This window comes from Coregonus clupeaformis, chromosome 2 (genome assembly GCF_020615455.1).
Source record: "Coregonus clupeaformis isolate EN_2021a chromosome 2, ASM2061545v1, whole genome shotgun sequence".
NCBI lineage: Eukaryota > Metazoa > Chordata > Actinopteri > Salmoniformes > Salmonidae > Coregonus > Coregonus clupeaformis.
Genome location: NC_059193.1, coordinates 20,028,360 through 20,041,029, shown reverse-complemented (window position 1 = coordinate 20,041,029; position 12,670 = coordinate 20,028,360).

The following is a 12,670-nucleotide window of genomic DNA, read 5'->3' as shown; positions in this document are numbered from 1 at the left end:
AATTAATTTGTTCAAAACTGTTCAACTATTGTCTTTCTCTATCTTTGAGTCAACTACTCACCACATTTTATACACTGCAGTGCTAGCTAGCTGTAGCTTATGCTTTCAGTACTAGATTAATTCTCTGATCCTTTGATTGGGTGGACAACATGTCAGTTCATGATGCAAGACCTATGATAGGCTGGAGGACGTCCTCCGGAAGTTGTCATAATTACTGTGTAAGTATTTGGAAGGGGGTGAGAACCATGAGCCTCCTAGGTTTTGTATTGAAGTCAATGTACCCAGAGGATGACAGAAGCTAGCTGTCCTCCGGCTACACCATGGTGCTACCCTACAGAGTGCTGTTGAGGCTACTGTAGACCTTCATTGCAAAAAATAGTTTTTTAATCAGTTATTTGGTGACATGATTATATTTAGTATAGTTTTATCTAAAAAGGATAACTTGTTTAATGTTTTACATTCCACTGTCCTCACAGACACCGTTGCCCTAGAGCACACAAAAAACAATATGTACCTCGGCCAAACATCAGCACCACAGGTAACTTCCACAAAGCTGTGAACGATCTGAGAGACAAGGCAAGAAGGGCCTTCTATGCCATCAAAAGGAACATAAACTTCTACATCCCAATTAGGATCTGGCTAAAAATACTTGAATCAGTTATAGAACCCATTGCCCTTTATGGTTGTGAGGTCTGGGGTCCACTCACCAACCAAAAATTCACAAAATGGGACAAACACCAAATTGAGACTCTGCATGTAGAATTCTGCTAAAATATCCTCTGTGTACAACGTAAAACACCAAATAATGCATGCAGAGCAGAATTAGGCCGATACCCACTAATTATCAAAATCCAGAAGAGCTCTTAAATTCTACAACCACCTAAAAGGAAGCGATTCCCAAACCTTCCATAACTAAGCCATCACCTACAGAGAGATGAACTTGGAGAAGAGTCCCCTAAGCAAGCTGGTCCTGGGGCTCTGTTCACAAACACAAACAGACCCCACAGAGACCCAGGACAACAACACAATTAGACCCAACCACATCATGAGAAAACTGTATATAGCCATAATATGACATTTGACATGTCTTTATCCTTTGGAACTTTGGTGAGTGTAATGTTTACTGTTCATTTTTTATTGTTTATTTCACTTTTGTTTATTATCTATTTCACTTGCTTTGGCAATGTTAACATATGTTTCCCATGACAATAAAGCCCTTAAATTGAATTGAATTGAGAGAGCGAGAGCGAGAGCGAGAGCAAGAGAGAGAGAGAGTCATACTTTTTGTCATGCTCTGATACCCATGACGCGCGCACACACACACAGACACACACACAGACACACACACAGACACACACACAGACACACACACAGACACACACACAGACACACAGACACACACACACACACACACACACACACACACACACACAGACACACAGACACACACAGACACACACACACACACACACACACACACACAGACACACACACAGACACACAGACACAGTTCTGTCTCTGATAGGCCTGACAAATGACTGTTTCCTCGAAGTATCACTTTCTAACGCTTCTCTTCTCTTCTATTCCACATTCCTCTTCTCCTTTAACGCTTCTCTTCTCCTCTATTCCACATTCCTCTTCTCCTTTAACGCTTCTCTTCTCCTCTATTCCACATTCCTCTTCTCCTTTAACGCTTCTCTTCTCCTCTATTCCACATTCCTCTTCTCCTTTAACGCTTCTCTTCTCCTCTATTCCACATTCCTCTTCTCCTCTATTCCACATTCCGCTTCTCCTTTAACGCTTCTCTTCTCCTCTATTCCACATTCCTCTTCTCCTTTAACGCTTCTCTTCTCCTCTATTCCACATTCCTCTTCTCCTCTATTCCACATTCCTCTTCTCCTTTAACGCTTCTCTTCTCCTCTATTCCACATTCCTCTTCTCCTTTAATGCTTCTCTTCTCCTCTATTCCACATTCCTCTTCTCCTTTAACGCTTCTCTTCTCCTCTATTCCACATTCCTCTTCTCCTTTAACGCTTCTCTTCTCCTCTATTCCACATTCCTCTTCTCCTCTATTCCACATTCCTCTTCTCCTCTATTCCACATTCCTCTTCTCCTCTATTCCACATTCCTCTTCTCCTCTATTCCACATTCCTCTTCTCCTCTATTCCAATTCCTCTTCTCCTCTATTCCACATTCCTCTTCTCCTCTATTCCACTTCTCTTCTCCTCTATTCCACATTCCTCTTCTCCTTTAACGCTTCTCTTCTCCTCTATTCCACATTCCTCTTCTCCTTTAATGCTTCTCTTCTCCTCTATTCCACATTCCTCTTCTCCTTTAATGCTTCCTCTTCTCCTCTATTCCACATTCCTCTTCTCCTTTATGCTTCTCTTCTCCTCTATTCCACATTCGTCTTCTCCTTTAATGCTTCTCTTCTCCTCTATTCCACATTCCTCTTCTCCTTTAACGCTTCTCTTCTCCTCTCTATTCCACATTCCTCTTCTCCTTTAACGCTTCTCTTCTCCTCTATTCCATTTTTCCCACATTCCTCTTCTCCTCTATTCCACATTCCTCTTCTCCTCTATTCACATTCCTCTTCTCCTCTATTCCACATTCCTCTTCTCCTCTATTCCACATTCCTCTTCTCCTCTATTCCCATTCCTCTTCTCCTCTATTCCACATTCCTCTTCTCCTCTATTCCACATTCCTCTTCTCCTCTATTCCACATTCCTCTTCTCCTCTATTCCACATTCCTCTTCTCCTCTATTCCACATTCCTCTTCTCCTCTATTCCACATTCCTCTTCTCCTTTAACGCTTCTCTTCTCCTCTATTCCACATTCCTCTTCTCCTCTATTCCACATTCCTCTTCTCCTCTATTCCACATTCCTCTTCTCCTCTATTCCACATTCCTCTTCTCCTCTATTCCACATTCCTCTTCTCCTCTATTCCACATTCCTCTTCTCCTCTATTCCACATTCCTCTTCTCCTTTAATGCTTCTCTTCTCCTCTATTCCACATTCCTCTTCTCCTCTATTCCATTCACATTCCTCTTCTCCTCTATTCCTTCTCTTCTCCTCTATTCACATTCCTCTTCTCCTTTCCTGCTTCTCTTCTCCTCTATTCCACATTCCTCTCTCTTCATTCTATCCTTTATGCTTCTCTTCTCCTCTATTCCACATTCCTCTTCTCCTTTAACGCTTCTCTTCTCCTCTATTCCACATTCCTCTTCTCCTTTAACGCTTCTCTTCTCCTCTATTCCACATTCCTCTTCTCCTTTAATGCTTCTCTTCTCCTCTATTCCACATTCCTCTTCTCCTTTAATGCTTCTCTTCTCCTCTATTCCACATTCCTCTTCTCCTTTAACGCTTCTCTTCTCCTCTATTCCACATTCCTCTTCTCCTTTCCACATTCCTCTTCTCCTCTATTCCACATTCCTCTTCTCCTCTATTCCACATTCCTCTTCTCCTTTAACACTTCTCTTCTCCTCTATTCCACATTCCTCTTCTCCTCTATTCCACATTCCTCTTCTCCTCTATTCCACATTCCTCTTCTCCTCTATTCCACATTCCTCTTCTCCTCTATTCCACATTCCTCTTCTCCTCTATTATGCTTCTCTTCTCCTCTATTCCACATTCCTCTTCTCCTTTAACGCTTCTCTTCTCCTCTATTCCACATTCCTCTTCTCCTTTAACGCTTCTCTTCTCCTCTATTCCACATTCCTCTTCTCCTTTAACGCTTCTCTTCTCCTCTATTCCACATTCCTCTTCTCCTCTATTCCACATTCCTCTTCTCCTCTATTCCACATTCCTCTTCTCCTCTATTCCACATTCCTCTTCTCCTCTATTCCACATTCCTCTTCTCCTTTAACGCTTCTCTTCTCCTCTATTCCACATTCCTCTTCTCCTCTATTCCACATTCCTCTTCTCCTCTATTCCATTCCTCTTCTCCTCTATTCACATTCCTCTTCTCCTTCTCTTCTCCTCTATTCCACATTCCTCTTCTCCTCTATTCCACATTCCTCTTCTCCTTTAATGCTTCTCTTCTCCTCTATTCCACATTCCTCTTCTCCTCTATTCCACATTCCTCTTCTCCTTTCCAGCACTTCTCTTCTCCTCTATTCCACATTCCTCTTCTCCTCTATTCCACATTCCTCTTCTCTCCTCTATTCACATTCTTCTCTTCTCCTCTATTCCACATTCCTCTTCTCCTTTACTATCTTCTCCTCTATTCCTCTTCTCCTCTATTCCACATTCCTCTTCTCCTCTATTCCACATTCCTCTTCTCCTTTAACGCTTCTCTTCTCCTCTATTCCACATTCCTCTTCTCCTTTAATGCTTCTCTTCTCCTCTATTCCACATTCCTCTTCTCCTTTAACGCTTCTCTTCTCCTCTATTCCACATTCCTCTTCTCCTTTAACGCTTCTCTTCTCCTCTATTCCACATTCCTCTTCTCCTTTAACGCTTCTCTTCTCCTCTATTCCACATTCCTCTTCTCCTCTATTCCACATTCCTCTTCTCCTTTCTTCTCTTCTCCTCTATTCCACATTCCTCTTCTCCTCTATTCCACATTCCTCTTCTCCTCTATTCCACGTTCCTCTTCTCCTCTATTCCACGTTCCTCTTCTCCTCTATTCCACATTCCTCTTCTCCTCTATTCCACATTCCTCTTCTCCTCTATTCCACATTCCTCTTCTCCTCTATTCCACATTCCTCTTCTCCTCTATTCCACATTCCTCTTCTCCTCTATTCCACATTCCTCTTCTCCTCTATTCCACATTCCTCTTCTCTTGCTCTTCTCCTCTATTCCACATTCCTCTTCTCCTTTAACTGCTTCTCCCTTCCTCTTCTCCTCTATTCCACATTCCTCTTCTCCTTTAATGCTTCTCTTCTCCTCTATTCCACATTCCTCTTCTCCTCTATTCGCTTCCTCTTCTCCTCTATTCCACATTCCTCTTCTCCTCTATTCACATTCCTCTTCTCCTCTATTCCACATTCCTCTTCTCCTCTATTCCCATTCCTCTTCTCCTCTATTCCACATTCCTCTTCTCCTCTATTCCACATTCCTCTTCTCCTCTATTCCACATTCCTCTTCTCCTCTATTCCACATTCCTCTTCTCCTCTAATGCTTCTCTTCTCCTCTATTCCACATTCCTCTTCTCCTCTATTCCACATTCCTCTTCTCCTTTAACGCTTCTCTTCTCCTCTATTCCACATTCCTCTTCTCCTTTAATGCTTCTCTTCTCCTCTATTCCACATTCCTCTTCTCCTTTAACGCTTCTCTTCTCCTCTATTCCACATTCCTCTTCTCCTTTCACGCCTTCTCCTCTCCTCTATTCCACATTCCTCTTCTCCTCTATTCCACATTCCTCTTCTCCTCTATTCCACTTCCTCTTCTCCTCTATTCCATTCCTCTTCTCCTCTATTCCATTCCTCTTCTCCTCTATTCCACATTCCTCTTCTCCTTTAACGCTTCTCTTCTCCTCTATTCCACATTCCTCTTCTCCTCTATTCCACATTCCTCTTCTCCTCTATTCCACATTCCTCTTCTCCTCTATTCCACATTCCTCTTCTCCTCTATTCCACATTCCTCTTCTCCTCTATTCCATTCCTCTTCTCCTCTATTCCCATTCCTCTTCTCCTTTAGCTTCTCTTCTCCTCTATTCCACATTCCTCTTCTCCTCTATTCCACATTCCTCTTCTCCTCTATTCCCTTCCTCTTCTCCTCTATTCCACATTCCTCTTCTCCTTTAACGCTTCTCTTCTCCTCTATTCCACATTCCTCTTCTCCTTTAACGCTTCTCTTCTCCTCTATTCCACATTCCTCTTCTCCTCTATTTTTCCTTTGCTTCTCTTCTCCTCTATTCCACATTCCTCTTCTCCTTTAACGCTTCTCTTCTCCTCTATTCCACATTCCTCTTCTCCTTTACACTTCTCTTCTCCTCTATTCCACATTCCTCTTCTCCTCCCTCATTCTCTTCTCCTCTATTCCACATTCCTCTTCTCCTCTATTCCACATTCCTCTTCTCCTCTGTTCACGTTTCTCTTCTCCTCTATTCCCATTCCTCTTCTCCTCTATTCCACATTCCTCTTCTCCTTTAACGTTCCTCTTCTCCTCTATTCCACATTCCTCTTCTCCTCTATTCCACATTCCTCTTCTCCTCTATTCACGTTCCTCTTCTCCTTCAATTCTCTTCTCCTCTATTCCACATTCCTCTTCTCCTTTAATGCTTCTCTTCTCCTCTATTCCACATTCCTCTTCTCCTTTAACGCTTCTCTTCTCCTCTATTCCACATTCCTCTTCTCCTTTAACGCTTCTCTTCTCCTCTATTCCACATTCCTCTTCTCCTCTATTCCACATTCCTCTTCTCCTCTATTCCACATTCCTCTTCTCCTCTATTCACATTCCTCTTCTCCTCTATTCCACGTTCCTCTTCTCCTCTATTCCACATTCCTCTTCTCCTCTATTCCACATTCCTCTTCTCCTCTATTCCACATTCCTCTTCTCCTCTATTCCACGTTCCTCTTCTCCTCTATTCCACATTCCTCTTCTCCTCTATTCCACATTCCTCTTCTCCTCTTACTCTTTCAGTTCCTCTTCTCCTCTATTCCCCGTTCCTCTTCTCCTTTCCGCTTCTCTTCTCCTCTATTCCATTCCTCTTCTCCTTCCACGTTCCTCTTCTCCTCTATTCTTCCTCTTCTCCTCTATTCCACATTCCTCTTCTCCTTTACGCTTCTCTTCTCCTCTATTCCACGTTCCTCTTCTCCTCTATTCCACGTTCTCTTCTCCTCTATTCCCGTTCCTCTTCTCCTTCCTTCTCTCTTCTCCTCTATTCCACATTCCTCTTCTCCTCTATTCCTTCCTCTTCTCCTCTATTCCACTTCCTCTTCTCCTCTATTCCATTTCCTCTTCTCCTCTATTCGCTTCTCTTCTCCTCTATTCCATTCCTCTTCTCCTCTATTCCACATTCCTCTTCTCCTTTACGCTTCTCTTCTCCTCTATTCCACATTCCTCTTCTCCTCTATTCCACATTCCTCTTCTCCTCTTCACGTTCTCTTCTCCTCTATTCCACATTCCTCTTCTCCTCTATTCCACGTTCCTCTTCTCCTCTATTCCACATTCCTCTTCTCCTCTATTCCACATTCCTCTTCTCCTTTAATGCTTCTCTTCTCCTCTATTCCACATTCCTCTTCTCCTCTATTCCAATTCCTCTTCTCCTTTCCGCATTCTCTTCTCCTCTATTCCACGTTCCTCTTCTCCTCTATTCCACATTCCTCTTCTCCTTTAACGCTTCTCTTCTCCTCTATTCCACATTCCTCTTCTCCTCTATTCCACATTCCTCTTCTCCTCTATTCCCTTCCTCTTCTCCTCTATTCCACATTCCTCTTCTCCTTTCAGTTCCTCTTCTCCTCTATTCCACATTCCTCTTCTCCTCTATTCGCATTCTCTTCTCCTCTATTCCACATTCCTCTTCTCCTCTATTCCACATTCCTCTTCTCCTTTAACGCTTCTCTTCTCCTCTATTCACATTCCTCTTCTCCTCTATTCCACATTCCTCTTCTCCTCTATTCCACTTCCTCTTCTCCTCTATTCCACATTCCTCTTCTCCTTTAACGCTTCTCTTCTCCTCTATTCCACATTCCTCTTCTCCTCTATTCCACGTTCCTCTTCTCCTCTATTCCACGTTCCTCTTCTCCTCTATTCCACATTCCTCTTCTCCTTTACGCTTCTCTTCTCCTCTATTCCACATTCCTCTTCTCCTTTAACGCTTCTCTTCTCTCTTTCACTTCCTCTTCTCTTATTGCCACATTCCTCTTCTCCTCTATTCCACGTTCCTCTTCTCCTCTATTCCCGTTCCTCTTCTCCTCTATTCCACGTTTCCTCTTCTCCTTCTATCTTCTCTTCTCCTCTATTCCACATTCCTCTTCTCCTTTCGCTTCTCTTCTCCTCTATTCCACATTCCTCTTCTCCTTTAACGCTTCTCTTCTCCTCTTTCATTCTCTTCTCTCTATTCCACATTCCTCTTCTCCTTTAACGCTTCTCTTCTCCTCTATTCCAATTCCTCTTCTCCTTTCATTTCTATTCCTTCTCTTCTCCTCTATTCCACATTCCTCTTCTCCTTTAATGCCTTCCTCTTCTCCTCTATTCCACATTCCTCTTCTCCTCTATTCCATTCCTCTTCTCCTTTAGCACTTCTCTTCTCCTCTATTCCACATTCCTCTTCTCCTCTATTCCACGTTCCTCTTCTCCTCTATTCCACATTCCTCTTCTCCTCTATTCCACATTCCTCTTCTCCTCTATTCCCATTCCTCTTCTCCTCTATTCCACATTCCTCTTCTCCTTTATTCTCTTCTCCTCTATTCCACATTCCTCTTCTCCTCTATTCCACATTCCTCTTCTCCTTTGCTTCTCTTCTCCTCTATTCCACATTCCTCTTCTCCTCTATTCCACATTTTCCTCTTCTCCTCTATTCCACATTCCTCTTCTCCTCTATTCCACATTCCTCTTCTCCTCTATTCCCATTCCTCTTCTCCTCTATTCCCTTCCTCTTCTCCTCTATTCCACATTCCTCTTCTCCTTTAACGCTTCTCTTCTCCTCTATTCCGCATTCCTCTTCTCCTCTATTCCACGTTCCTCTTCTCCTCTATTCCACATTCCTCTTCTCCTCTATTCCACATTCCTCTTCTCCTTTAACGCTTCTCTTCTCCTCTATTCCACATTCCTCTTCTCCTTTAAGCTCTCTTCTCCTCTATTCCACATTCCTCTTCTCCTTTAAGGCTTCTCTTCTCCTCTATTCCACATTCCTCTTCTCCTTTAGCGCTTCTCTTCTCCTCTATTCCACATTCCTCTTCTCCTTTATTTACGCTTCTCTTCTCCTCTATTCCACATTCCTCTTCTCCTCTATTCCACATTCTCTTCTCTGTCTCACGTTTCCTCTTCTCCTCTATTCCCATTTCCTCTTCTCCTCTATTCCACATTCCTCTTCTCCTCTATTCCACATTCCTCTTCTCCTTTGGCACTTCCTCTTCTCCTCTATTCCACATTCCTCTTCTCCTCTATTCCACATTCCTCTTCTCCTCTATTCCACATTCCTCTTCTCCTCTATTCCCATTCCTCTTCTCTATTCTTCTCCTCTATTCCACATTCCTCTTCTCCTCTATTCGCATTCCTCTTCTCCTCTATTCCACATTCCTCTTCTCCTTTAACGCTTCTCTTCTCCTCTATTCCACATTCCTCTTCTCCTTTATTGCGTTCTCTTCTCCTCTATTCCATTCCTCTTCTCCTCTATTCACTTTCCTCTTCTCCTCTATTCCACTTTCCTCTTCTCCTCTATTCCACATTCCTCTTCTCCTCTATTCCATTCCTCTTCTCCTCTATTCCACATTCCTCTTCTCCTCTATTCCATTCCTCTTCTCCTCTATTCCACATTCCTCTTCTCCTTCCTTCTTCTCCTCTATTCACATTCCTCTTCTCCTCTATTCCACATTCCTCTTCTCCTTTACGCTTCTCTTCTCCTCTATTCCACATTCCTCTTCTCCTCTATTCCACATTCCTCTTCTCCTCTATTCCAATTCCTCTTCTCCTCTATTCCACATTCCTCTTCTCCTTTATTACGCTTCTCTTCTCTCCTCTATTCCATTCCTCTTCTCCTCTATTCCATTCCTCTTCTCCTCTATTCCATTCTCTTCTCCTCTATTCCACATTCCTCTTCTCCTCTATTCCCATTCCTCTTCTCCTCTATTCCACATTCCTCTTCTCCTCTATTCCACATTCCTCTTCTCCTCTATTCCACATTCCTCTTCTCCTCTATTCCACATTCCTCTTCTCCTCTATTCCACCTTCCTCTTCTCCTTTCGGCATTCTCTTCTCCTCTATTCCACATTCCTCTTCTCCTCTATTCACATTCCTCTTCTCCTTTAATGCTTCTCTTCTCCTCTATTCCACATTCCTCTTCTCCTTTACTGCTTCTCTTCTCCTCTATTCCACATTCCTCTTCTCCTTTAACGCTTCTCTTCTCCTCTATTCCACATTCCTCTTCTCCTTTAACGCTTCTCTTCTCCTCTATTCCACATTCCTCTTCTCCTTTAGCTTCTCTTCTCCTCTATTCACATTCCTCTTCTCCTTATTCCTTTCATTTTCTTCTCCTCTATTCACGTTCCTCTTCTCATTTCTTCTCTGTTCACATTCCTCTTCTCCTTTACTTCTTTCCTCTATTCCGTTCTCTCTTCTCATTTCTTCTCTTCTCCTCTATTCCGTTCCTCTTCTCTTTCACGCTTCTCTTCTCTCTATTCCACATTCCTCTTCTCCTCTAGCGCTTCTCTTCTCCTCTATTCCACGTTCCTCCTCTCCTTCTTCTCTTCTCCTCTATTCCTTTCTTCTCCTTCCCTCTTCTCCTCTATTCCACGTTCCTCTTTTCCTTTACTTCTCTTCTCCTCTATTCCATTCCTCTTCTCTTTTGCTTCTCTTCTCCTCTATTCCACATTCCTCTTCTCCTTTACTTCTCATCTTCCGTTCTCTCTTCTCCTCTATTCCACATTCCTCTTCTCCCTTTCGCTTCTCTTCTCCTCTATTCCACTTCCTCTTCTCCTCTATTCCACATTCCTCTTCTCCTCTATTCCACATTCCTCTTCTCCTCTATTCCATTCCTCTTCTCCTCTATTCCTTCCTTCTCTTTTCTTCTCTCTTCTCTTCTCTCTATTCCTTCCTCTTCTCCTTTCACGCTTCTCTTCTCCTCTATTCCACCTTCCTCTTCTCTTTAATGCTTCTCTTCTCCTCTATTCCGTTTCCTCTTCTCCTTTCGCTTCTCTTCTCCTCTATTCCATTCCTCTTCTCCTCTATTCCACGTTCCTCTTCTCCTCTATTCCACGTTCCTCTTCTCCTCTATTCCCGTTCCTCTTCTCCTCTGTTCCATTCCTCTTCTCCTTTCGCATTCTCTTCTCCTCTATTCCACGTTTCCTCTTCTCCTCTATTCCCCATTCCTCTTCTCCTCTATTCCACATTCCTCTTCTCCTCTATTCCAATTCCTCTTCTCCTCTATTCCCATTCCTCTTCTCCTCTATTCCATTCCTCTTCTCCTCTATTCCATTCCTCTTCTCCTCTATTCCACATTCCTCTTCTCCTCTATTCCACGTTCCTCTTCTCCTCTATTCCATTCCTCTTCTCCATTCCATTCCTCTTCTCCTTTATGCATTCCTCTTCTCCTCTATTCCACATTCCTCTTCTCCTCTATTCCACTTCCTCTTCTCCTCTTTCCGTTTCCTCTTCTCCTCTATTCCATTCCTCTTCTCCTCTATTCCACATTCCTCTTCTCCTCTATTCCATTCCTCTTCTCCTCTATTCCACATTCCTCTTCTCCTTTCACGCTTCTCTTCTCCTCTATTCCACATTCCTCTTCTCCTCTATTCCGCATTCCTCTTCTCCTCTATTCCACATTCCTCTTCTCCTCTATTCCACGTTCCTCTTCTCCTCTATTCCACGTTCCTCTTCTCCTCTATTCCACGTTCCTCTTCTCCTCTCTTTCCTCTTCCTCTTCTCCTCTATTCCACGTTCCTCTTCTCCTTTAGCGCTTCTCTTCTCCTCTGTTCCACATTCCTCTTCTCCTCTACTACATTCTCTTTTCTCTATCATTCTCTCTTCTCCTCTATTCACGTTTCCTCTTCTCCTTTTCTTTTCCTCTATTCGTTCTCTTCTCTTTCTCTCTCTTCTCCTCTATTCCACGTTCCTCTTCTCTTCTTCTCTTCTCCTCTGTTCCGTTCCTCTTCTCCTTTGGCTTTTCTTCTCCTCTATTCCACTTTCCTCTTTCCTTTCTTTTCTCTTCTCCTCTATTCCCTTTCCTCTTTCCTTTCGTTTTTCTCCTCTATTCATTCCTCTTCTCCTCTATTCCCCTTCTCTTCATTTTCAATTCCTCTTCTCCTCTATTCCGTTCCTCTTCTCCTCTATTCCGTTCCTCTTCTCCTCTATTCCGCATTCCTCTTCTCCTTTAACGCTTCTCTTCTCCTCTATTCCACATTCCTCTTCTCCTCTTTTCCTTCTCTTCTCCTCTATTCCACATTCCTCTTCTCCTTTTTTCCGCTTCTCTTCTCCTCTATTCCACATTCCTCTTCTCCTTTCTCTCTTCTCCTCTATTCCAATTCCTCTTCTCCTTTCGCTTCTCTTCTCCTCTATTCCACATTCTCTTTCCTTTACTTCTCTTCTCCTCTATTCCACGTTCCTCTTCTCCTTTGCGCTTCTCTTCTCCTCTATTCCCATTCCTCTTCTCCTTTTAACGCTTCTCTTCTCCTCTATTCCACATTCCTCTTCTCCTCTATTCCACATTCCTCTTCTCCTTTGCACTTCTCTTCTCCTCTATTCCACATTCCTCTTCTCCTCTATTCCACATTCCTCTTCTCCTCTATTCCACATTCCTCTTCTCCTCTATTCCACATTCCTCTTCTCCTTTCTCCTCTATTCCACATTCTCTTCTCCTCTATTCCATTCCTCTTCTCCTCTATTCCACATTCCTCTTCTCCTTTCGCGCTTCTCTTCTCCTCTATTCACATTCCTCTTCTCCTTTGCTTCTCTTCTCCTCTATTCCACATTCCTCTTCTCCTCTATTCCATTCCTCTTCTCCTCTATTCCACATTCCTCTTCTCCTCTATTCCATTCCTCTTCTCCTCTATTCCACATTCCTCTTCTC